This window comes from Rissa tridactyla, chromosome 1 (assembly GCF_028500815.1).
Source record: "Rissa tridactyla isolate bRisTri1 chromosome 1, bRisTri1.patW.cur.20221130, whole genome shotgun sequence".
Taxonomy (NCBI): domain Eukaryota; kingdom Metazoa; phylum Chordata; class Aves; order Charadriiformes; family Laridae; genus Rissa; species Rissa tridactyla.
In genome coordinates this window covers 92,641,153-92,664,750 of record NC_071466.1, presented here as the reverse complement: position 1 = coordinate 92,664,750, position 23,598 = coordinate 92,641,153, and the positions used below count along the sequence as shown (strand labels likewise).

The 23,598-nt window shown below is 39.2% G+C and overlaps 1 protein-coding gene across 6 annotated transcripts in view; it reads left to right on the top strand.

Annotated features, from left to right (window-relative positions):
- Positions 1-5,406: 5,406 nt before the first annotated feature.
- Positions 5,407-23,598, top strand: part of TAB3 (TGF-beta activated kinase 1 (MAP3K7) binding protein 3) — a 52,632-nt gene continuing 34,440 nt past the window's right edge. For all 6 annotated transcript variants that reach the window (XR_008466396.1, XM_054201237.1, XM_054201229.1 and 3 more), the window contains exon 1: positions 5,407-5,490. The gene's annotated coding sequence lies outside the window, so the exon portion shown is untranslated. The remainder of the gene's footprint in view (positions 5,491-23,598) is intronic.

Genomic DNA, 23,598 nt, shown 5'->3' with positions numbered 1-23,598 from the left:
ACTACAGTAGCCTCACACAATAGTACTGGCACAGAAGGAGCAAATTACATCATTCATTTAAATTCCTGCTACCACAGGGAAACTAGGTATTCAGAAACTGGAACTGACCAGAGCACCAAAGTTAATTGCAATGAAAAATTCCCCCAAAGGAATCAATTATATATATCATCCAAAAGATAAATACGGTCTTCATGTCATTTTAGGAAAAAAAAGAAAATCACAAATCCTCTTTGACTTGTATTATTAAAGCATTTGAACCCTAACAACAAAAATGCATGCACGCAAGCATGTCTTTTGACTTCTCTCATACTACATATCCCTTTCAACCACTCAGAAAACACCTATGACACAACACTTGCTTTATATGTTATCACCGATTCGATTCATCAGCCTTTCAGCACCAAGTAGCTCTAGTGACAATAACTATGCCAGGACTGCAGCAGTTAAGAAGACTCTGCAAAGGAACACCTGAAACTTCTTGTAAGTTTTTAAATGTGCTTATGGAGTACCTGTATTTCTGTAGAATCTAGTTCTTCCAAGTCACAGAATAGAAATCTGTAAAGCAGCAGATTTAATTGTGGAAATTGCAAAGAGAAAAACAGGGACTGCTCCATAGCTTTTCTTTGAGGAGAGTGAAAGCCAATTAAAAGGTGCACGCTGACACTAGCTCTACTGCTCTTCCCAGTATCTGTTGTATTCTGTGTCAAAAGACCATTCCTCAAACAGCAGCAGAGCTCTGTCCTCGCTTGCTAGACTAACTCACAGAACCCAAGAATACAAAGGCATGCCTTGAAAACTTCCTGGTGTATATACCGATGTGATCGTGGTGTTATATGTCTCATGTGGAGAACACCAGACACAGAAAAAACAATACTGAGGGATAATGCCTTCTCTGCCTTCTCATTTCCTGGACACATATATGCACATTTATACATACATACACCAACAGGTTCCCCAAACTCTGTCAATTCCCTTCAGAGGGTGTAACAAGTGACAGTTGCTTAGATCTGCACTTTGTAAGGTAGAAAATATTCCACCTTAAGACAAAGTAATAACATTTTTTGACCGCTCTTATGAATCTTTCCCATTTTCTCAAAGGTTTATTCGGACATCTCAATTTTGGTATTGCTGTGTTTACTCCTAAGTTCCAAGATAGCTTCATTTTTAACTCAGCTTCTTGATCCATGCTCCCCATTAAAACAATAAACATTTTATACTGTTCTCTCAAGAGTTACATGGCTGACACAAATTTGAAATGGAAAAATAACCAGGGTACCTTGTAGAGTCAAAACAACTTTGCTGCAAAAGGAAAAGTACAAAGGGTGATGCATAGGTCCAAAAAGTTTTGACTATATTTGGAATCTAGTAGATGAATCGTGCACTACAAACTGGTTTTAGGGCATAGAATTCACCTTAAGATGAGGAAAGACCGAGGACACATTCATTGAAATGTAATGTAATACAGAGAGGGGAGGTGGTCTTACAAACCAACGATACAGGATTTATTAAAGAACTGCTAGACAGTTTGAGGAGTTTAAACTGACACACCAGGACTAAAATTTCCTATTCAATTCTGTAGGCAGAATTAAAATTGTTATGGAAAGGATATCCTTCACTGTGAGCTCTGGTTCTACAGGCTTTCACACAAATAACTCTGCTTAGACCCTTAACTCTGCAGTTTCTTGTACACAAGTAAACTAGCAGAGGAGCCAGCAGGATCTGGTGCTAACTCAAGGTACTACCACAGGCCTATAGATTACTCTGCCTAGACTTCATCCCAAGATAGTATCCTTTCATATGGAAAGTGATACGAAAAAATGGTACCTCCTGACTTTAGACAGGCATTCTTGACATTATTTTTATAGTGATGTTAATTACTTCAAGTACACAAAGACCAAAAAATGTTACTTCTTTTTGTAACTAAAACTATGACAAATTGGGTCATACTGTATTCTACTTTATGCATCATCAAATAAACCCATTAGGCATATTCCAGTGACAAAATACACATTACTGACCACTGTGTAATAGGAAGAAAGAACTCAGTTTGACATTGTAGATTCAAGACTCAGTTTACAGTGCTTACATTGAAAAATTACTCTTTTGATTTGTAAATAGAACTAACTCAGTATAGGAACTACTCAGACAGAAAACATATGGAATGCTAGAGGGCCGTTTTATCAAGATACTTTTCTGGCTGCGATTCTTAGGCACAAACATACAGAAAATTGCTTTCTTCCAAAATAGGAAAATGTGTCTCTTAGATTGCTGTTCATAAAGAGGAAAGGGGAGCAGAAATAACTACATTTTTGTTCTGCTTGAAAATGAATGTAGCATAGAATTTAAATCACAACCTGAAATCTTTCAAAGATGCGTAGTAATAACTGCCATAAGCATTAATTTTTTAAAAAAACTCACAAAAACCCAAGGGCATTTTCATCTAGAAGTTATTACAGAACTGGATTTAACAATGAATTCCATTCCACTTTGAGTTACTGCCTGAGCAGCAAGTACTGAGGTCTAGTTTTCAAACTTTTCATTGCATATACTGCATTTTTTAAAATAAAGAAAAAAATGGTGATGTATTTCAGAGCCCTGTCTGATACTCTGGTTCTCACACAGCTGTCTAAGAACTGCCCTGATTACTCAGTGCCAGCTCTCCTTGTTTCCAGCTGCTAAATCCCATTAGAAGCAGCTAAAAATACATTAAATACTTTCCTAATATTACTTTTCCATATAATCAATTGTTGTAGTTGTCACATGGATAAGAGGAGGCAGAAGAATTGGATCAGCAGTAAAGTGAACTCCTTTCAGAGATGTGTTCAGCAAAGTTAAAACATATACAATCTTTGATTTCTGCGGTAGTCAGGCACCTAATATCCATAAGGATTTTTTTCCTAAACTCTTGAGCGGAGCCCTGGCTCTGCTATGATTAATTGTGAAGTTTCCAGACTGATTAATTTGCCAGTAGCACAGTCCTACTCTCAAATCTATGACTAGCTAAGGGCAGATGAAAAATGCAAAGTCTCTGCAATTTCTGTTGGAACACTCCTGCTTTGAAAGTGGGATGGGTGGAGACAAATCAGGCAATTGCTAGCTGATAGTCTTCCATTACAGTCCATTGCAGAGGACTGCAGAGGAGAAACATCATTTCCAAACAAAAATAAAGGACTGGTTCCTGCTGAACAGAAATGGAGCCATTGACCTCACTTACATGACGCTGTGCTAGCTAGCTAAGATACCCTGGAGTACAACGAGTTTACAGACAGGTGGTGAGAAACCGCAGAGGAAAGGTTTGACTCGGATGTTGATTTGAAAGATCTGTAAGCAACAAATGACAGGATGAATTAAGACCGTAGGCTGGACAACACAAAAAATGCTGAACAAGCCAGGGACAGTACTTGAAATCCAGGGCACAGAGACTCTCATGTGCATAACAATCAACAGCTACACAAAGGGCTGTTTCTCACGTTTTAAGAAAGTGAGACTAGATAGAACTACTGGAACTATTCACTGGGTCCAAAAGCATGCATTTGTATTTGGAAATTACGGAATTTTGCTGAGGAAAATGCACTACAGCATCTTGATATTAATTCCAACCACAGGATAAGCATCAGTCTCTCTTAGATAACAGTATTGTTGCACCGAGATCCTGTTTACTTCTGGTTTTGCATCTTGCCTCTCCAGAAATGCTAGTCAGGCTTGGCTTGTTTCCGATGTAGGGATTAAAATACAGGAATTCCTTAATTAACTTCACGCAATCTCTGATACAGAAGCCAAGGCCTCCACATGCGGAAGATGACGTGGAGAGTCAGTAATCACAATACGAGACACATGCCCCCTCCTTTCACCCCTTCACCCAGATCTTTACCAGAGAGAGACAGAAGGCACTCTGCATCTGCTCCGATTAATTTCTTTGCAATGGTGTTTCCGTGGCTCTGATGAACAGCACTAAGAGGAAGAAAAAAAGGTCTAAGACAGATGCTAGCTAAACAAAGAATAATATTTGAACACAAAAAGAAATGAGAAACGCAAATCATGGTCTTTATCATTTGGGAGGAGATGCTTTAGACCAGTTTACACAGGCACACTAGCAGAAGATAATCTCAAACTAAAGGCCCAATCTGTGGACGAAAACTCGACATACACCGACTAAACCATCTGCAAGGCTGTGCCCCAACAGGAAGATTTCAGCCTCCGTTGACGTCAACAAAAAGTCAATCTGTATCGTCACAATTGCCTGTAGTTTGTCCTGCAAGCAGAGGGACACAAAAACATTACTCAGAACGGCACAGGATGATGAGAGCTTAGGGCAGGAGCACAGCACATGGGCGTTTTTATGCTAATAGGTATCCCCCTACATAAATTGAGAACTGTGCCGTAGACTTTGTGTCTGCACACCTCATTGTTGCTGTCAATAGTCGAGAAAATAAGGCCCCAAAATTTCAATAACCGTGCTCAGAAAGAGGTTTCTGTCAAGGGGTAAGCCCTTACATAGTGATGCCACCTCCCACCCACTCACTCTGCCTCCCAGGGCCCGGCTGCCCGCTTGCCCCAACCAGGCCCCGCCAGCATCGCGGGGCTGCGCAGCTCCACGGCGGCACGGCCGCGACTCGCCCGGGGGCTGCCACGGGCACATCACTGTTCCTCCCTCTCCCTCTCCCTCTCCCTCTCCCTCTCCTCTCCTCCGTTTGTGCGCCATACACGGCCCGGCTGCCCCCTCACGAACCCCTACCCCCGGTGGGCCGGGCCGGGCGGCCTCCAACCAGCCGAAACCGGCTCTGAGAAACCTTCACTTAAACGAGCTGAGGAAACACCCGCGGTAGGAAGGCGGAGGAAGCAGGAATACGAGGGGATCCTACGGACAACAGCCGCCCACCGCCTCCCCCGGCGGCCGCTGATTACCGCGCGCGTTCAAACCCCCGCCCCCCCTCCCCTGCACGCCCCGCCGCCAAGTCTCGCGAGGGCGGGGTCAGCCGGCGGCGGCGCGCGGGCCCGCGCCATGCCGGAGCCTGGTCGGCGCAGGCCGGGCCCCTCCCCCAGCCGCCGCCGCCGCGCGCCCGGCGGCCTCAGCGCCCCGCACTGAGCGTGCGGCGCAGCCCGCCGATCCCGGAAGCGCTTCCCGGCCGCGCTCCGCGCTCCCTTCCCCCTCTTCCTTCCCCCCCCCTCCCCCCTTCCCCCCTTCTTCCTCCTCTCGCCGAGACCCGGTGCCGCCCGGAGAACGTCCCCTCCCCCCCCCCACCCCCCCTTTCCCGCTCCGCGCGCCCGCACCGGGGGGGGGGCACGCGCCTTCCTCCCCTCCCCTTACCGGCCGGCTCGCGCCTAGGAGGAGCGGGGGGGCCCGCGCGGGGCGCCCCGCAAGGCCCCCCCCCCCCCCCCCCCCCTTCGCCGCCTCCAGCGATCGCTGTCCCGGAGGCCCGGGGCAGAGGCGAGGGGCCGGGCGGGCGGGCGGGCATGCCGCCGCCGGAGCCGAGCCCCCAACGCAGCACGGTGAGGGGGGGACAGGCCCTGGGGCCGGGGGCTGGTGTTGGGGAGGGGGGGGAGTGAAGGCTGAAATTGGGGGCGGGAAGGGGCTGCCGGCTGCCGGGGGCGCCGTGTCGGGGAGGGAGGGAGGCTCGGGGCGGGTGACACCTCCCTGCTCCCCCCCCGGCCCCGTTCCGTCCGGCGGTGGGGTGACCCCTATCCCCCCCACCCTCCGCCTGGCCAAAGGGTTGGGAGCGGGGCTGGAGGTGGCGCCCTCCCGTCGGCGGGCCGGAGGGCGACGGTGCCCTGGGGGAGGGAGAGGGCCTCAGGGCGGGGGGTGTGTGTGTGATCCGCGGGGTGTGCGGGGGTGTGCGGGGTGTGGTGATGGGAGGGTGCTGGTGTTGATCCTGGCTCTTGTTTTGCTGCCGCACTCCCACGCACCGACCCGGGGAAACTTTGGGCTTTGTTTTTGGAGTCCTTTGGAGAAGGTGGCAGGTTGGCTGCCCGGAGGTCCTGTGCAGGTGTCCACTTGGCAGGGGCTGTGGTGTCTGCTGGGCTGCAGGTGCTGTTATTGCTGTGTAAAAAAACAAAAAAAAAAAACCCAAATAAATTCACAGGTGAAAGAGCTGCTACTGCCTCCTTGACATGTTGGCTGCGGTATGCTGCTGCTGCTGCTGTGGTTTGGTTCTGGAGATAGAAGGCCCCCAAAGGTAGCAAGGCCTTAGTTATGCTCTGTCCAGAGTCTTGTCTTTAGGTCAGATTTGAGATGTTATTGCTTTTTTGTACTGGCTGTTGGGAAGAATAGCTTGGGTTTTCTTTTGGTTTGTTTTTTAATCTAGGTGGATATGGTGGAAGGGTGCTACTCTTATTTATGACTTGATACTGTTCCAGTGTTAGTGTTTGACTGTGTGGTTGGTGTGTTTTCCCCTCATTCAAGCATGACTTGTAGTGTAATGTTGGCTGTTCTTTCCCTCCTTTAGCAAGGAGAAAACAAGGAGAGGAAAGGTAGTTGCTTAGATGCTTTGAGAGTAACTATACTTTGGATTTTGGTAGGGATTTCCTGTCACCAAAAAAGTGGAATGGTACAGGTATGCCACACTAGAAGGTAATGGAAAAACTTAAAGCAAGACACCATAATCAGGTAGATATGCCTAAAACTGCCTTTGAAGGTTTTGGTGGTAACTAATTTGAAGATGCTCTTACTACTCTATTAATATCTTTATAGTTAATGAATACAGTATTAGTTAAATAAATTAGCTAAAAGGATAGCTATTTGTAATGTTTTTATAATTGCTTTTATAATAACTACATGTCAAGATTTTTCAGCTTGGTGTTATGTGGTAGCTTTCCTTTTCCCCTCTTCTTCCATTCTAAATAAATATTGAGAGTGGATAGGCCAACCCATCCTGTTGATGTATTGATAGGCGTCTGTTATTTTTAGTGTTGGTGTTCACTGCTACAAAATTGAGTAGTAATTATTTATAGGCTTACGTTCTGTAACAGGTCCACTTGACCAGCTCTGATTTCAAAGGGCTTAGTATAAAAGAACTCTTAAAACTTACAGGTAAAGCTTGCGTGGTCAAAGGTCAGTGTCTGTTCTGATAACTTTTAATTTTGTTTTCCAGGTCTGTGAGAAGAGAATAATTTCTTCTGCCCCTTTTCAATTATATTTTCAGTTAACATATTTCATGTAAAAAGAAGAAATGTTAAATTCATTTCCTCTTAGTAGTGAGAGAGGAACAGGATTCTTAAAAATAAAGTATTTCACAACATTTGTTAAAGCCTGCCCTTTGTCCTGTGTTGTGAATGCTGTCAGTTAATAGCAGCACTCTGAAGAATGCTATAACAGCCCGTATTAATGTATATATAGACTGTCTCAGTTCATACATAAAATTACTAATGTATCAAATTTTACACGCATTAGTAAGGGATAATAAAATCAGCATTTAAGTCTGCCTTTAGTCTTAAATATTTTTCAAGTACAGTGAGTTGGATAAGTGTGATGGATGGTTATTATGAACCTTTACTTTTATGATGTGTTTTTATCTGGCTTGCATCATAACCTTTACTATAAGTCATTGCAGATAAATATAAAGAGGGTATTGTGAGATCTGTGTCCATTCTTTCTTGTTGTTTCCTGGATGTCATCAAGGCTCCTTTTTCCTTCCATTAGTCGTCATGTTGAGGAATACAAGATAAGTTGAATAGGTGTTGTGAAAATGTGTCGTCTTTTCCACCCAACTTTGGTCTGTGCTGATGTCTGTCCGCTGAGTTGCAGAGAAGTAATTCTAAGCAGTAGTCCTAATGGTAAAGGATTCCATTGAAGTTGTCCAAGACAATACATTAATATATTTCTTCAGGTTATCTGGTAATAACGTGTTTCTTTCTGTCCCCTCCCAAAAATTATGTAGTGCCTAAATGAAGTTAAGTTTTTGGTTGCACTGGTCTGTAGATGATTTCTCCTGACTTTAAACCGGCAATGATTCATTTCGTATGTATTTTTAAATAGCATAAGTAGCTTCAAAGTATGACCTGCAAAAGTACTCTTGGTTAGGGTCAGAGTTACATGTTTTTTTATGTACTGCAGTACACAATAAACACGAAACTGAAGAAGGTGTTTTATTGAGCTTTTTTCTAAGCTACATCATCAAGTGGGATGGTAATTCAAATTTTTACTTCTGCAGCTACAATGTTCTAGCAAAATCACTAACAATACAAGCAAAAGCCTTCAATTTACTTCTTTAACACCCAAGATATTTTAGTGATGATCCAAACATTGAGTAAATGATCAAATCTAGTAAATTTTAGGTAATGTCAAGTCTATTATGTATGCTTAGTCATCCAACTCAACTGTGATACAACACATTTTGCTCTAGGAGTGTCTGTGTGATGCTCTTCTTCCTAGTGCTGTGAGCTGAAGTAGGTGCAGTGCCTGGTGTTTATGTACCTGTGTGGGTGCACATAAATGTAAGTAAAGGTATTTTCAGTGAAAAAGTTATCTTTGTTATATGGTGCACTTAAAAGGCAGGCATCAAATGGAGAGTGAAACTAAGAGAGAGTTTATACAAAGCCTCAAACATTTTCATAAGCACCTTTTGGACTACTTTTGACTGCAAGTGTTTTAAGTTACAGGGTAGAAATATTTGTGACCCGTGGTTTTACAGTATTTCTTCCTGTCCCTGTTACTGTCTTTCCTCAAACAGAAAAATAAAGCTAAACTGGAAATTGGTGGTGCTGCGTAGTGCAGTCAACTGATATTAGGATATTATTTTCAAATCCCTGCCAAACATTTCTGGTATTATTTGACTTTTTATTTTGCAAGCTGAAGCTATACTTTAGTTATCTATATAATGTCAATTTTCTTTAGACTGTTATTTTTGTATGGGCACCATAGACTAAAATATTGTCTGAAGGGTGATATTACCTGTCTTGTTCTTGTGAAAGACCAGGAATCATTTTGTTGAGATTGAATGTGTGGTGATCTCATGGTACTAATTCGAATGCGTGAAACGTTATTTCTAAATGGAAAGATGAGGGTTTTGAAATACTTGTTTAGACTCCTGTATGCAAACATTGAAGGTGTTGGTTGAAAACATTTCTAGAATAGGTTCTTGTATTCTGCCAGACTTTAAAGAATTAGTCAAAGTTGTTGTTTGAAAGGCTTTCAAATTGTGGATATGCTAGTTTTGCTATGCAAACTTGTCTCTCCAGCTTCAGACAAATGATGTAAGTCCTACCTGATAGTGTAGATGGTTCAGTGGTACCGAGTATCCATTCTGAGTATCTCTTATTCTGTATTAGGTGGATAGTTGGTCAGTGACTGTATTGTGTCAGTCAGTGCTTAAAAGGTGGCACTGTGGTATTAATATACAAGAGACATGTGCACAACTACCAGAAAAAGTATCACTGAAGCCTTTTTATTGACATGAGAAGCTGAAATACATCTAGCAAAATTCAGTATGTAATAAGAAGATAAGACAAAGTTACAATGTTGCTAATAAAACATACAGATAAAGATCAACAGTGAGTTTTTAATGTTTTGTTTTTTCTTTTTCTCTTTTTGAAGATTACTTATACTAGATAGATCACGCTCTGTGTCTCAGTTTGTCAGAGTGGAACTAGCATTTCAATATTCTTACACCCCATTGATTACTACATTGAATGCTTTTCCCTCTTCAAGTACTGTTTCGTAATAGCCAGCATAGCACTACAGTATAAAAGTGAAAAATGTCATCTCTGTTAAGGTTATATACAGCTTTGTGTTCTTAAGAAGCATTAGGTCTTGAATTCCAGGTGGGCTTTATTTTATTCAGGGTTTGAATTTAAAGTAGTGGTATTTTAAAAGCATCTTCAATGTATTACCAGGTTTTGTGCTAGCCTACCTCTATTGTAAGGAAAATTCTCCTTTTGCTCCTTTCTGGGGCTTGTATAAAGCAGGATGGCTTTGTAAGCAAACAGTAAAGCTACAGAATAGAGATAAAGGTCGTTCTTCTATAGTAGTGTTCAGTAACCTGACAGTCACAGCTTAAGTATAGATGTTTTCCTACCAGCCGGTGGGCTTGCTGGTGGATAATTAAGAATGTTTTCTTAAAAACACCTTTCAGCAGAATATGTCCAATCAGTCATGTTCCAGATGCAATACACTTTAATGAAATACTTGCTTTCAAATGAAATTGTATATCGACTGAAGTGTATATTAATTTGAAAAGTGGATCAATTTCTGTAAAATTATGGTTAATCTAGGATTACTTTTAGAAAAACATTCTCATACTATCAGTATTTGTCTTGGATGTTGTGGCAGACAAAAAGTTGGATGCTTTTCTAAAATGTATTCAGTGTTGACTGTTTCTTATCAGATTTGGTAACAAGTTCCACAACAGTGCTAGTATTTTAATGTTGTTGCAGCTTTAAGCTTTCGTTTTTCCCTTGGTTATGTTTTAAGTTAATTTGTACTGAAGTCTCATCTGTTTGAACAATTCGTACTGGTTTACAATGTCACGACTTACCGAAAATAGCTGGCAAAAGGCTTGTTTTGTTCTATGTATGTCATAGCATTTGTCACATTGGTATAAATCGTCAAGTATAATTCTTTTTATTCTCTGGGGAGTTTGTATAGTTTGACTTAACTGAAGCTGTAGACACTTATTCCTAGCACTTGAAAGAGTCATGGATTGGTTTTCTTTGTTTTTTTGGCATTGGGCATGGGATCAATAATAGTTCAGAGCAAGTAGAGGGGGTTGTTGGTTTGTTGTTGTTTTTTGATTTTTTTTTTTTTTTTTTTTTTTTTATCTGTATGTTGTGCTAGTTATGAAAGGAATGTAAAATTTGCCTAGGTCCTTTGTGGAGCATTGCTGTTGAATGTATCTGCCTTTCTTTCCTGAAATTCTTAAGATTATCTTGATTGAATAGTAATTTTCACTGTAATCCTGCTATGTCAGATGAGAAATGAAATGTCCAGGTATGACAAAGTGTTAATTTGGTTCAGTTTCTCTTCGTTGCTTCATATTTGCTGAAAAAAATGTTAATAGCATAAATTTGTACTAGTAAGCACTTCTACATCAAATATTGTCTTTCTTCCCACTGCTGACTTGAAGGTGGTAAAAACTTTTTATTATTTTGTGGGTAATTCTACTGAAATGCCTAATGAAATAGGTCCTTTCCTGGTACAATCAAGTTTTAGCTTCTAGGTGATCTGACAGTGTACAGATGTGACTTTAGTAATTTTGGAATTGCTGAGTAAGTGTTGTAACTGAAGTTGGAACACTTATATGAAATCATATTTAAAAAGACACACTTTTTTTTTTAGTGCTTTTGTAGATTAGCATGGATTTTGCAACTCATTAGTAAGTTTCAAATGGTGTAACAGTTATTTTAGTCTGGGTCTCTGCTTCATTTCCTGCTGTTAGGAAAGCATTGTGAAAATGTGGTTATAAAAGTTTGCTTGCTGTTCCTTCTTCATGAGCATCAGTGTTTTATAAAGGTATTTCAAAACAGATCTCACTGTTGGTCTGCAAATACTTCATGTGTTGTGATCTTATGAGCTTTTTGAATAATTGTTCAGGATGATGTATGCAGTTTTGGACTTTCTCTTGCTTCTATACTGAAGATGTTAGCCTTTAGTGTGTACCACTTTCAGTAGCAGGTAGTGACAGTGAGGTGAGTCCCGGTTCACATCCGGCTTCCTTCTGTGTTGGTTTGAGCTTATTATCATTTTTTGTAACAAACATATTCTTTTACTATGGTTATCTTTAAGTTCAAAGTTTAAAGGAAGAGGGGACAGAAGGGGAAAGCAGTTTCTATCATATCTTTTGCAGCAGAATTAAGTTTATAAATAGGAGAATGTAGACCCTCTTAAATGAAATCTGCCTCTGCTTTTGAAGCCCTTTCTCTAGATCAGTAAGGCTTCTTTTGCTTTGAAGAAAGTTCCAAGTCAAGTAAACGTTCTATGTGCCAATCCTTTTCCAGATTTGGGAGTTGAGGTAAATGAGGCTGAAGGTAGCCTTAGACCTAAGAGAGACCTAAGTAAGATCAGGTTTTTTGATCTGTCTTTAGAAATGATCATCTACTGTATTAAAAAAAAAAAAAAATGAGAGAAATTGGGTCAAAAAGTCCCCAAAGTGTTGAAATAGAGTTCCTTCATCTAGGAGTAAGGGGTCTTTGAGAAGGAAATGAATTAGTGGTTTCTGTAGAGGAAAACCTTAAGTTTTCCAAAGACAAGAGAGAGACTTACTCTCAGCAACTCTATACACCAGGTCTTGATGTTTTTAGTACCATTAACCAGATGACATCTTCCTATAGTAATGTGGACATTGAGGGATCTTCACTGATCTTTCCTGTTGTTACTCAGCGAGGCACTAGTACCAACAACACAGACATCGATGGTATTGTGACAAACAGTACTTCTATTTCTGGAGGAACACCCAGTCACTTGAAAGCTGTTTTTTCCCTAACTGAGACCACTTTCTGTAAAAGTTGTAACAAAAATGCATGACAGGTCTCCTAAGAGCATATGTTACCCAAGATGTGATCAGGGCGCAGAGGCAGCAGCTTGTGTTGTTTGGTTCTTAGCTAGTTCAGTTCTGGGCTTTTAATTTTCAGAAGTCCTGGTGCAGTTTGTTCTCATGTACATCTGTTAGTGAGAAGTCACAGCACAGCATTAGTGGACAGGTGTCTTCAGTCTGATGGAGGATTCCCCTCCTAGAAAAAAACAGAAAAGATGAGGGAAGAACTCCTACTCCTCTTGCATTTAAAGGAACCCATATCTTCTCAAAGAGAAAATTCTGCTTACACTTCTGGTGGTTGGGGGAGGTGGAGAAAACTTTTTATTGCCAGTCTTGGACTCGCAGAAGTGTTCTATGTGGGGATTGCTGTTCATGCACTTAATATCTCTAAGAAGTGCGTGAAGGGGAAGTGGTCTTAGGGAACTGGCAGGAAAGGATCAAAAGAAGTTTGACTATTCTTCTGTGAATTCAGTTAAAAAAAACCCACAAAGCCAAACAACAAAAAAAAAGTCCTTTTCTGTGTTGTGTTTTCTTTGGTTGGTTGGTTTTTTTTTCCCTTCCATTGATTCCTATTAAAATTTGAATCATAGATCATTGTTTAGTCCGTCTTTCTGCAAAGAAGTCTAAAGAATTCTCTTAACGTCTCTATTTTTTTGAAAGGTCCAAAAGGTAAGGGTTTCATAAGTGCCTAGAGCGCTAGAAGAAGACCGGGGAGGAGAGGGAAAGAAAAAGGTTTAAGTATTTTTCTTTGATTTATAGTCTTTGATTCAGGAAGGAAAACAGTAGTTATGACATTAACATTTTAGAAACTCATGTTCTTATATTTTTATTATGAGGTAGAACTCAGATTCCAGAAAATACAGGTGTGTCTTATGGTAAAAGTTGTGTTCTTGTGACAGTGGCAAATTTCTGCCTTGGGGCTACTCTGAATAAATTTCCCTGAGCATAACTGTTGGTCTACTATATCCACATGTTCATTCACAGAATACTTGAGTTTAAACTTTGTCGGTAGTAATTTATTATAAATGCTACTGATATTTTGACTGAATTCCTGAATCCTACTTTGCAAACTGAGCACGTTTATATACATTTTTTGCCACTGTTTGTTGTATTGCCATCAGTAAAAATGGTTATGATGATTGCCCCATCCTTACGTAAGCTGCACTCATTTTTAAATGAAACTAATTATGGTACAGGCTATTTAGTCTGTTCAGAAAATGAAAACTCTACATGCTTAGGAGGCATGTGTTTAGACTTCTTAGACCTTTCTTTTGTCTGCTTTCCCTGAGTCTTGTCTCTCCTTTTTTTTAGCTGCAGTTGGTTTTATTGAGGGTTTTACTTGTTTTGTTTTGTTTTCCCAGCAAGCATATGGTATACTTAAACTTGTAGGGCAAGTTATTTCTGTGTATAGCAGAATTTGTGAATTATGTAAACATGTTACATAATCATAATCTGAATTTTTATTAAACTATAAGAAACGTCAAGCAATCAGAAAAACTTGAAGTTTCAGACTGTTTGTCCATGAGTAGCAATGATCCTGTTATGTAGTATGAGCATCTTAGTTGCTTGTTTACCTGGTAGTATGTGTAGCATGACAGAATGCTACTAGAAGTCTATTGAGTAGACAGGTGTTCTGCAAAAAAATTGCTGGATTTCTTGCAATATTCAGGAAAACTTGTGGTGGTTATTTCAGGAACGCATGTGTAAAAAGCAGTAAAATAGTTGTTTTGCAATTGTATTACACAGTATTTAACTAGGGTTCCTTGAATGGTTAATTACATTGCTAGCTATGAAAAAAAGAATGCTTTAATATTAAATGACTTTACTAAGGTGTAAACCTCAAGATTGAATTATAGTAGTTTATTATTATGCGTCTATTTAAGTACATATAATTTGTGTTCTTTTTACAAAATAAGTTACAGATAGCCAAAGATGACTAACTTCTGAATATATTGATGTAATTGTAAAACTTTCTGCTGAATAACTTCTCAGGAGGGATCTGTGAGGATTGCAAACTACTTCTTAGGTGTTTGATTTAATTCTTTTATGGGACTAGATTAAACTCATATCACTTCTATGCATCTCATATTAAAATACTAACATTTTTCAAGCACAATATAGGTATTTTGCAGTTTGCCCTGCTGTTTGAGTTATTTTCTCTGTTGTGTTAATTCATCTTCTTTGCTAATCCTGGAAGTTCATTCATAACTAAAATGCACTGATAGCTTTGGGTTTTCTGTGGTCAAGGCTAAGAACTCTTCCTGACTCTTTCAAATAAAAAAGAAAATGAAGACTCGGGCAGGTTTTCAGGGAAGTTGGGAACAATCAACTCCTTTCCAAGGTGTAGGTTCCTGCCTGTTGGAATGTAGATCACTTGGATTTTGCAGGCATACTGAGTGTTCTATCATTTAACCTTGCAAATAAGACCTCTAGAAATGTCACCGGTTTTTCTTCTTCATCTAAAACACTAGGTATGATTAACCAGAACTATTGGGTGCATAGTTGGTTGCAACTGTGACGTGCCTGCGTGTCTCGGAAAGAAATCTGCTAAATGGAATCAAAGATTTATGACTTAGACTATCCTATTATGAAAGCAGTCCGATTTGTGAGTCTTTTACCTAAAGGGAGAATCTGCTTTTGAGATCTTCCTGGTGAGATCTTATTGTGACTGTTTTGATCTAACACTTCTAGGCCAGGTTGGATGGGGCTTCCTGGCCTAGTGGAAGATGTCCCTGCCCATGGCAGGAGTGTTGGAACTAGATAATCTTTAAGGTCCCTTCCAACCCAAACCATTCTGTGGTTCTGTCTCTCACCCCTGCCTGCCTGCTTCTGTCTCATTGTTTTGTATTCGATTATGGCAAAAGATTTCATGGAGTTTTGAGGTGAATCAAGGAGCTGATCCAGATTGAGCTAGTATTTAGGGTTTACAAATCGAAGTTCAGCTTTAATAATGTTCAGTTTGCCATTTGGACCATAAATATTTGTGCTAATGCACTGGGAGGAGCAAGCATTCAAAGGAAAGGAGAAGCAAATTCTTTTTTTCAGAATTATTGTATTTTTGCTGGTTTAAAGTGATTATGAAACAGTCAGATGAGACTTCCTATGTGATAGTTTGCTCTTGTGGAAACACCCAGAGTTTGTGCTATAGCTAAGCATTTTGTGCTGGGACAAAGAGATTTTTTTTCCTACAAAACATATTTCCTGAAGTTAAAGGGATTTTGTGCCTAATGCTCCCTGGTTTAAATTTTTAATGTTTGTCAGAGTTCAACAACAACAGAAGAAACCCCGTCTCTTTTTCTGGGATTGCTGCTGGCTGTTTGGTATTCTCAGTTGTGACACCATATGCTGGAGAAGAAAATGGATGGATTTGAATGTTCAGTATTTCTTGTCTCTTATGACTGCCTATTTCTGTCTCTCTGCATAGAAGGGAAATAGATTGTAGCCCTATGCTCCCTGTTTAAAAAGTTTGTAAGAAGCTTGATATTTGGGTGTAATTATGTTTGTAAATTTTGGTGTGTTTTTTTTTTTCCTTTTGTTAATTATTTTGCACTTCTGATGCTTAAGAATTTTTTTTCTTCTCACTTTTTTTTTTCTGGAAATTGCATTCAATAGCACCTTAATCAGAAGTTCTAATATTACAGAATTTACTAGTAAGTAGTTTAAGTCCTTCTACTGAATCCCAGACTAGCCTAGGTTACATTTATTCTGTTATATACTCTTCTCTAAAGAGACGTATTTGTTAACAGTAGTAGTTTAAAAACTGATTTAAAAGGTAAAATACACTTAAGTTCAATTTTATTTAGATAAAAGTAGTTGTATGAACAATTCTGTAAATTGGGAACATGTAATTTTGAATATTAATGAAATTTCCTTTAATTGTAATTTGAAAGTAATCATTTGCATTTTAAAAGTTGCTTTTTGTAATAAATTATTAAAAATCTTCATCCTGCATAAATTTAAGCATGCTTGTTATGATTCTTTCATGATGCTGTTCAATTATTGACAAGTTTGGTGTACATGGTGAATACTTGGACATAAATAAGTAGGTAATCAATACTACAGTGTTTGAACTTGTAGCTTAAATGTATGCCTGTTTTTTTTTATGTGCAGTTTCTGCTTATTCTAGGGATCAGTTCAGTTGATTTGGGTGTGTATAACTTCATAAAGAAAGTCTTTACTTTTACACATACTTGGAAATTTGTTTATTATGAACGTAGTGTCTCATTGGAAGAGTATTTTGTCTGTGTCCCGATAACTTAGTTTTCAAATAGGTAGATAGTTGCTCTTCTGATCAGAGTGAATGGTTGGGTGTGGAAACCTGACAAATTATCAAAGTAATAGCGATCTTGTATTTGAGCAAGTATGTCCAGAATGTTGAATGTCCAGTTTCTTTTTCAAATTAGTGTGATATTTATTTTTAATTAACTTTAAAATTAGACAAAATATGTAGTAAGATAGTTGAATTAAGACTAACTCCACAGGTTAAACTGTTGATATGGTAACGGAGAACTCATGGGCCTCGAGTATCCAAGGTCTTTTGTATACCCTGAACGGAGCCTAGTAATCTTTGGCAGAAAAGTTTGCTAAAATACCATGCTGTTATGTAAATACGGTAACTGGGATTCTTTTGATTGTGGTTCTCAGGTAAATATTGTTTTGAAAAAGATTCCACTCTTTTTTTTTTTTTTTTTGGCCAAGAAAACTCCCAAACTTTAAACAATACCGAATTTGATTTACTATAATGGAAAACTGGTGATGTGAAACAGTCATTAAGGTAAGAATCAATGACTTCTGTATTATAAAGGTTTTAAATTAAAAAAGGTAAATTGTCTTTTTTTTTTTTTTTTTTTTAATCAAAGGAACAGGCATGTTAACAGAGGTATCTAAATACTTGCATATTTCTCCAGCAAGGGAAAAGAACAAGAGAATCTGCATGTGATCTGTAGTCAAACCGGACAGGTCTATTACAAGTATTCTCTGCTCATTTGGCCATTCAGGTATCAAAACCCAAGTTTTAAATACACAGTCCTACTTAGCAGAGTTATTCTTAAAATGTGCTTATTCATAGCTTTTTAGAAGTATGTTTATATCTAATTTTTAGATACGTTTGAATTTGTTTCAAAATAAAGTTAACAATTTTTATTGTCCGGAAGTGTAGCATTGCATTCCATCCAGTAGGGAAAGAATGACAAGGAGGGAAAAAAAACACAGCGTATCCTTCTGAATAAGGCTTGTGCTTAAGCAGCACTATAAATGTCAAAGACTTTCAGCTCCTTCACTGTCTTCCCTCTCTTCTAAAAGCAGAGAAAACCCAAAGCATACACTTGAGCCCAGGTCATGCAAATGCTCAGAGCTGTGATTTGTTTGCGTTTAATGCTTGTGAGAATTCTGTTTGGTTAAGCAGAGGGTGTGACTACTCAGCTATGATTTCAGAATCAAGGCATCAGATTACAATGTTATTTTAATGTATTTTTGCTTTCAACTGCTTTTTTTTTGTTCTGAAATGTACAAATCTGTCACTTTGTGCTGCTTGTGTCTAGGGCAGTCGCTATCTGTCAGTTATTGGCTTCAGGGGAATACCCTGGTGGCAGTGTGTTTGGCTGGTGTGGGGATGACTGCAAATTACTTTAAACTTTAATTTTTCTGCTGTCTAACCTCCTGTTGTATACAAGACTGCATTTGATTAGTGGGGAGATGCATGACCTTGATTTTTTTTTTCCTTTGTGTTCTCTGCAAATGATGCTTTTCTAAGACTCCAGAGAGACCAAAAGATCTGTGTTTCAGATTGAAATTCTTAGCGTCTAAATGAAGAGCTGGACATGTTTCGTATTGTTACTCTCTACAAAACTAAGGGACACTGCCTCATTTTAACAGTCAAGAAATTGGGAGGTATCATGGTACCATACCAGATGAAAGACTTTTAAGTTGTAGCTTGCATCTGCAACCACTCAAACTATTGGATGGGTATCTGTTGCACTCTTCCGTTCTCATAAAGGTGAATAGTATTGAGCACAGCACAAAAACTAGAGCAATTCTTGGGTAGTGTAAAGAACGTTTCAAGCAGTTCTTCTGCTACTGCTTTACCAAGTTATTCATAAGATGCTGTATAGCCCATAAGAATGGAGAGGTTAAAACAAAAAAGGACACTGCTTTTGGAGGATGCACCTACCTTGAGCTGCTGGACAGCATCTTCTTAGAGAAGTGAAATAATCCAAACCTCTTTAAGAGTAGAATGAGTTAGTAACTATATTAAGTTGAAGCTGTCTTTGAGCCCTTTTTTTTTTTTTCTTCTAAAGCAGGATTATGAGGATAGCTTCCTAAAAGGGAAATGAAATCAGAGCACTTTATCCTACCAACCTTAATGGAGTACAGTAGGGCAGATCAGTGTGGAAATGATCTGGCTTCAGAGAGATTCTGATTGCTTTAAGTGTTTAATATGTATGTTTACCTTATATTTGGAAGAATATTTGTTGTACAGAATAAAAATAAGGTATTTTAAAAACTGAAATTGTGAATACAAACTTTGGGGTGAAATGCTTTGAAAAGCCTAATACTACTTATTCCTGAAAGTTTTTTCAGAAAGTGCTTAATTCATTTTGTCTCGTATTCAGATTTATACTTTTTTTTCTGTAGCTGTACCCGATGAAAGTGAAATTTGTCACTTCACCATCAGACAGGCATGCAGTGTCGACTGTTGAAAGACTGGCTAGTAGGAAAGGACTTCTTTCCCTTTAATTTTTATACTGTAAGCCTGATTTTTAAAGCCACAGAGTTCTTTAACATGTTCCTGCTATGCCTTGTGATCACAGACTTTATGAAAGAGGGCTCTAGCTCTATCATCACAAAATCGGTCATCTTATATTCAGCTGTATGTAAAAAGTCATGCGTGCGCTAGACAGGAATTGCGTTAATCTCATCACTTGGATCTGGAATTTTCTGGCCTGGTACCAGACCAACAAAATTAAACAAATGTTGTGGCTGGTGACCTGAATACTGACAACCTGCCTTTCCAGACAATGTCATGGAGCAACCAAGGTGTCAGGACTGCAAACACAGTTTTCATTAACCGACCAGAGTCATGACCGAAAGCCTCTGGGAGAGAGGTAAAGCATGGTCTTTAGAATCAGTTCATGCTGTTATATAGCTATGAGTTACCTCTGAATGATTGTAATTAATAAAGCTTCTAGTTTAATGTTAAATTATTGGAAAAATCAGTTTCCAATCCTGTCCTCTGCCCAGCACACACAGAAGAGTATGAAAATTATTTGGCAATGTGAAATGAAAATTAATATCATTTGTGGTAAAGTTCAGTGTTGGTGGCTGCCCTTTTACTGCTGCTATCTGTAGTTTCTCAGACTGCCACCTCTGGTGTTAAAACACCTGATGTGGTGCCAGGCTCTCTGTAAGGAAGAGGACACTCTAAAGCTTTTATCAAGTAAAGCTATTGGATACTGTTCAAGCCTTTTGAAGCTGTACAAGAATTTTGGCAGGAATGCATCAGTGCATTTTAGGATGAACAATTGTATTCATATTCTGGTCTTTCCATTATCTGTTTTGGCTTGTCCTGTTTCTGGCCTGAGATTATGGAACAAGTGGGTCTGAAATATCTAGACTTCCTCGTGGAGATTTGCCATTGAAGCAGTTACACAGACAGGGCAGCTATAGCTTTATCTGAGTGTCAATTGTTTAAACATTACGTTATACTACCAAGGTTTCTCTCTGCAACAGTTATAATGTAGACCTTGCTTATGGAAAGCAGGAAACTCACAGCTTTCCTTCCACCAGACTTTTTTTGTATACTACTAGTATTCTTCGTACAGAAGGCTGAAGCCAGTGCAGAATGAAAACATTTTAAAATGTCTACATTTGTATAGTATCTAAGGCTCATCTCCCCAGAAAGTCAGTCTGTGGCTAAGCTGAGATAAAATTTTTCACCTTAAAATAATTTTAATAGAAGATGAATGTGGCCTTAAAAGAAAATTAATTATGTTGCAGAAATAGAGAAATCTAATTTTAAGGCATTCTTCCTTCTCTGCCCCCAAAAGCAAAATCAAAAAGGCAGGGAAGGGGGAGTGAGAAAAAGCTCCATCTAGGATTTGTGACATCTGTATATACACACACACCTATATACATACATGTGTGTGTGTATATATGTTGTTGGCATGTGATATTTTTATTTTAAGGTATCTTTTCTGTTTTCCTAGGAAATTGGGTACGGCAGTTCCTCAACTGTGGCTTACACTCAAACATCTATAGGTGTACACGTATGATTATAGATAACCTCAGTGTATTAATATGTTATAATTATATTGGAATAAACTTATATAGATAAAATAAATACGATTAATGTTAGGTGTAACCTTTTAATATGACCTCTTTTTGGGACACCCTTATGGGTGGGTATTCATGCAAAGACTTGTCAGAAGATACTACAAAATAAGCAAGGTTCATGTTACAGTTCTTTATCTTAACAAATTCTCCTGGAATGATGGAGGAGACGGGCATGGTGCATAACTTGTCTACCATATTTTATAGCAATTAGTCGTGTCAAAGAAATTCATGCAGTCAGGCCACCAAAGCTTAATTCAAAACTTCAAAAATGGAAGCTGATGTTTTCTGGTGTGTAAGGAGTATGTGGTTTGTATTTCTCTGTATTTTTGATAATCTTTTGCATTGCTCTGTATTGACTCCTCTGTTCCTTGTTTTTTCTATGTCTACTCTCTCCATATTTCTGTCTTATTTTTCGTTCCCGTTCATATGCACCTGTCCACTTCCCTCCTCTGTTTCCTCTGTGTGGAGTCGTATCATACCCAGAATCACACACAGAATGGTTTGGGTTGGAAGGGACCTTAAAGATCATCTAGTTCCAACCCCCTGCCATGGGCAGGGACACTTCCCACTAGACCAGGCTGCTCAAAGCCACATCCAGCCTGGCCTTGAACACTTCCAGGGATGGGGCATCCACAGTTTCCCTGGGCAACCTGTTGCAGTGCCTCACCACCCTCACAGGAAAGAATTTCTTCCTCATATCCAATCTAAATCTACCCTCTTTCAGTTTGAGGCCGTTACCCCTTGCCCTATCACTACACTCCCTGATAAAGAGTCCCTCCCCATCTCTCCTGTAGGCCCCCTTTAGGTACTAGAAGGCTGCTCTAAGGTCTCCCCAAAGCCTTTTTTTCTCCAGGCTGAACAACCCCAACTCTCTCAGCCTGTCTTCACGCGACAGGTGCTCCAGCCCTTTGATCGTCTTCGTGGCCCTACGCTGGATCTGTTCCAACAGGTCCATGTCCTTCTTGTGCTGACATGTATCCTCCATTAGTATGTATTTGCTGAGGATCCTGAAGTTTGGTTTTCTCATCCCCTCACTCAACTCCATTTCTCTCTAATCTAGGGGTTTTTTTCTTGTTTAAGGTGGCCAAAGTGAGGAGAGGCTAGTAGTAGTCTTTTCTTTCTCAGCTGGTGATCTTGGGTGTAAGAGTTGTAGGGAACATAGGCAGTCTTTGCAATAGATGTTGCTTTTTTGCGCTGTTGTCAGTTACATGGGCCACCAATTAACTCACACAGGTAATTTAAGTTGAAATTAATGCTAGATAGTATCTCCTTTTATCTCTGCAGGAAAATGAATACTTCTTTACAGATATAAATATGCTCTGCAGTCATTTTCTTATTGATGCAGAGAAATGTGAAAGTTTAAGACAGGGTGTGTTACAGAAATTGTCTGCATCCTGTCCTGTAATGCTCTTCCATGTATGTAGTTACTAACAAAACAGAAATTTTTGATTCAGTCAGTGTATTCAATACAGAGTATTTTCAAGGTTCGTCATATAAAAGCTCATCAGAGACTTAAGAGAAAAATTGCATGAGTGGTTACTTTTAACTGTTGTTTACAAAACTATTACTGTTAGCCATCCCAAAAGTCTGTCAGGGATATTTCAGAATACATAATAAAACCTGATGCTTAACCAGTTCATTTAGAACTTTTTTCTTCTCTTTCTACCTTAAGAATGACTCAATTCAAATAGTTCAAATTTTCTTTGATAGCATAAACAATTAAATTTTATTTTTTAAAGTTTCTGTTCTCATCGATCACTTATCCTATGGCTATTTCATAGCATCGTTGACTAAAAGGAGTGAATTTAAATTTTGTATTTCTTGCACAGCTTCAGCTGACTCTGAGAGGATGGCCAAGCTTTTACTTCTCTGTGATATTGTTTACTGAGCCACCCAAGTGAATCAAATAACTGGTTAAAAATTCAAATGGTATAGCCCTGAATGCATGAAGTGCAGCGGTGTGCCTTTTATGGAAATACCAACACGCTCAGATGACTAACGTGATTATGTTGCTTTTACTCTGCAGAAGGACAGTAGTTCCTTTCAGTTTTGTTGGTAGCAATTCATTTTTTAGAGCAAAAATTTTTAATAGGGAGAAGCCTAAACCAAAGTGAGAAGGTGAAGAAAAGTGAGGGAGACATTTAGGGTAATTATGTAAATAGCCATTTGAATGCATAACAGTTGATTTATGAGTGTAGTTAACTCTGAAATTTTACAAGTTCTATGTGGTAAACCAAATGACAATTTGGTTCATATTTTTAAAATCATGACTGTTGTCTTCGGTCTTTTTAAAACGTCTGGCTTTAGTGAATACTGCTGCTCCGAACTTCTGCAAATGTAAGTACAGTGTTTCATTTTGTGGAAGTCTCTTGTGGAAAGACTTATTGCATTTTGATCAGTGTAGATAAATATATCTTGCAACAAAGTCTGTTCTGAATGTCTTACAAATGAATTCAAAGTGTAGCAATGAATTTGCAATGTAGGAGCAGGAGCTAATGCGGATAATCACTTACCTTGTGTAGGAACTATCTCTTAGGCTGGAACAGCGTTAAATTTCTGTTGAGCCGGTTGAGATTCAAACTGGTGACCTGCAGATAACTTTCCCTCCATAACAATACTCAGAGACATTTCTTCTTTGAGAAATGTTAATCTCACAGCTCTGAGAAGGAAGCTCACTTTCGGGAACAATTTGTGTATTAAACAACAGTCCAGTGTTTTTGCAATTTGTTAGCTAAGTTTCTCTCTAGTATAAACCTCAGCTTCTAGTAATTGTTAAACCTGAAAATACGAAGAACAGACTGTA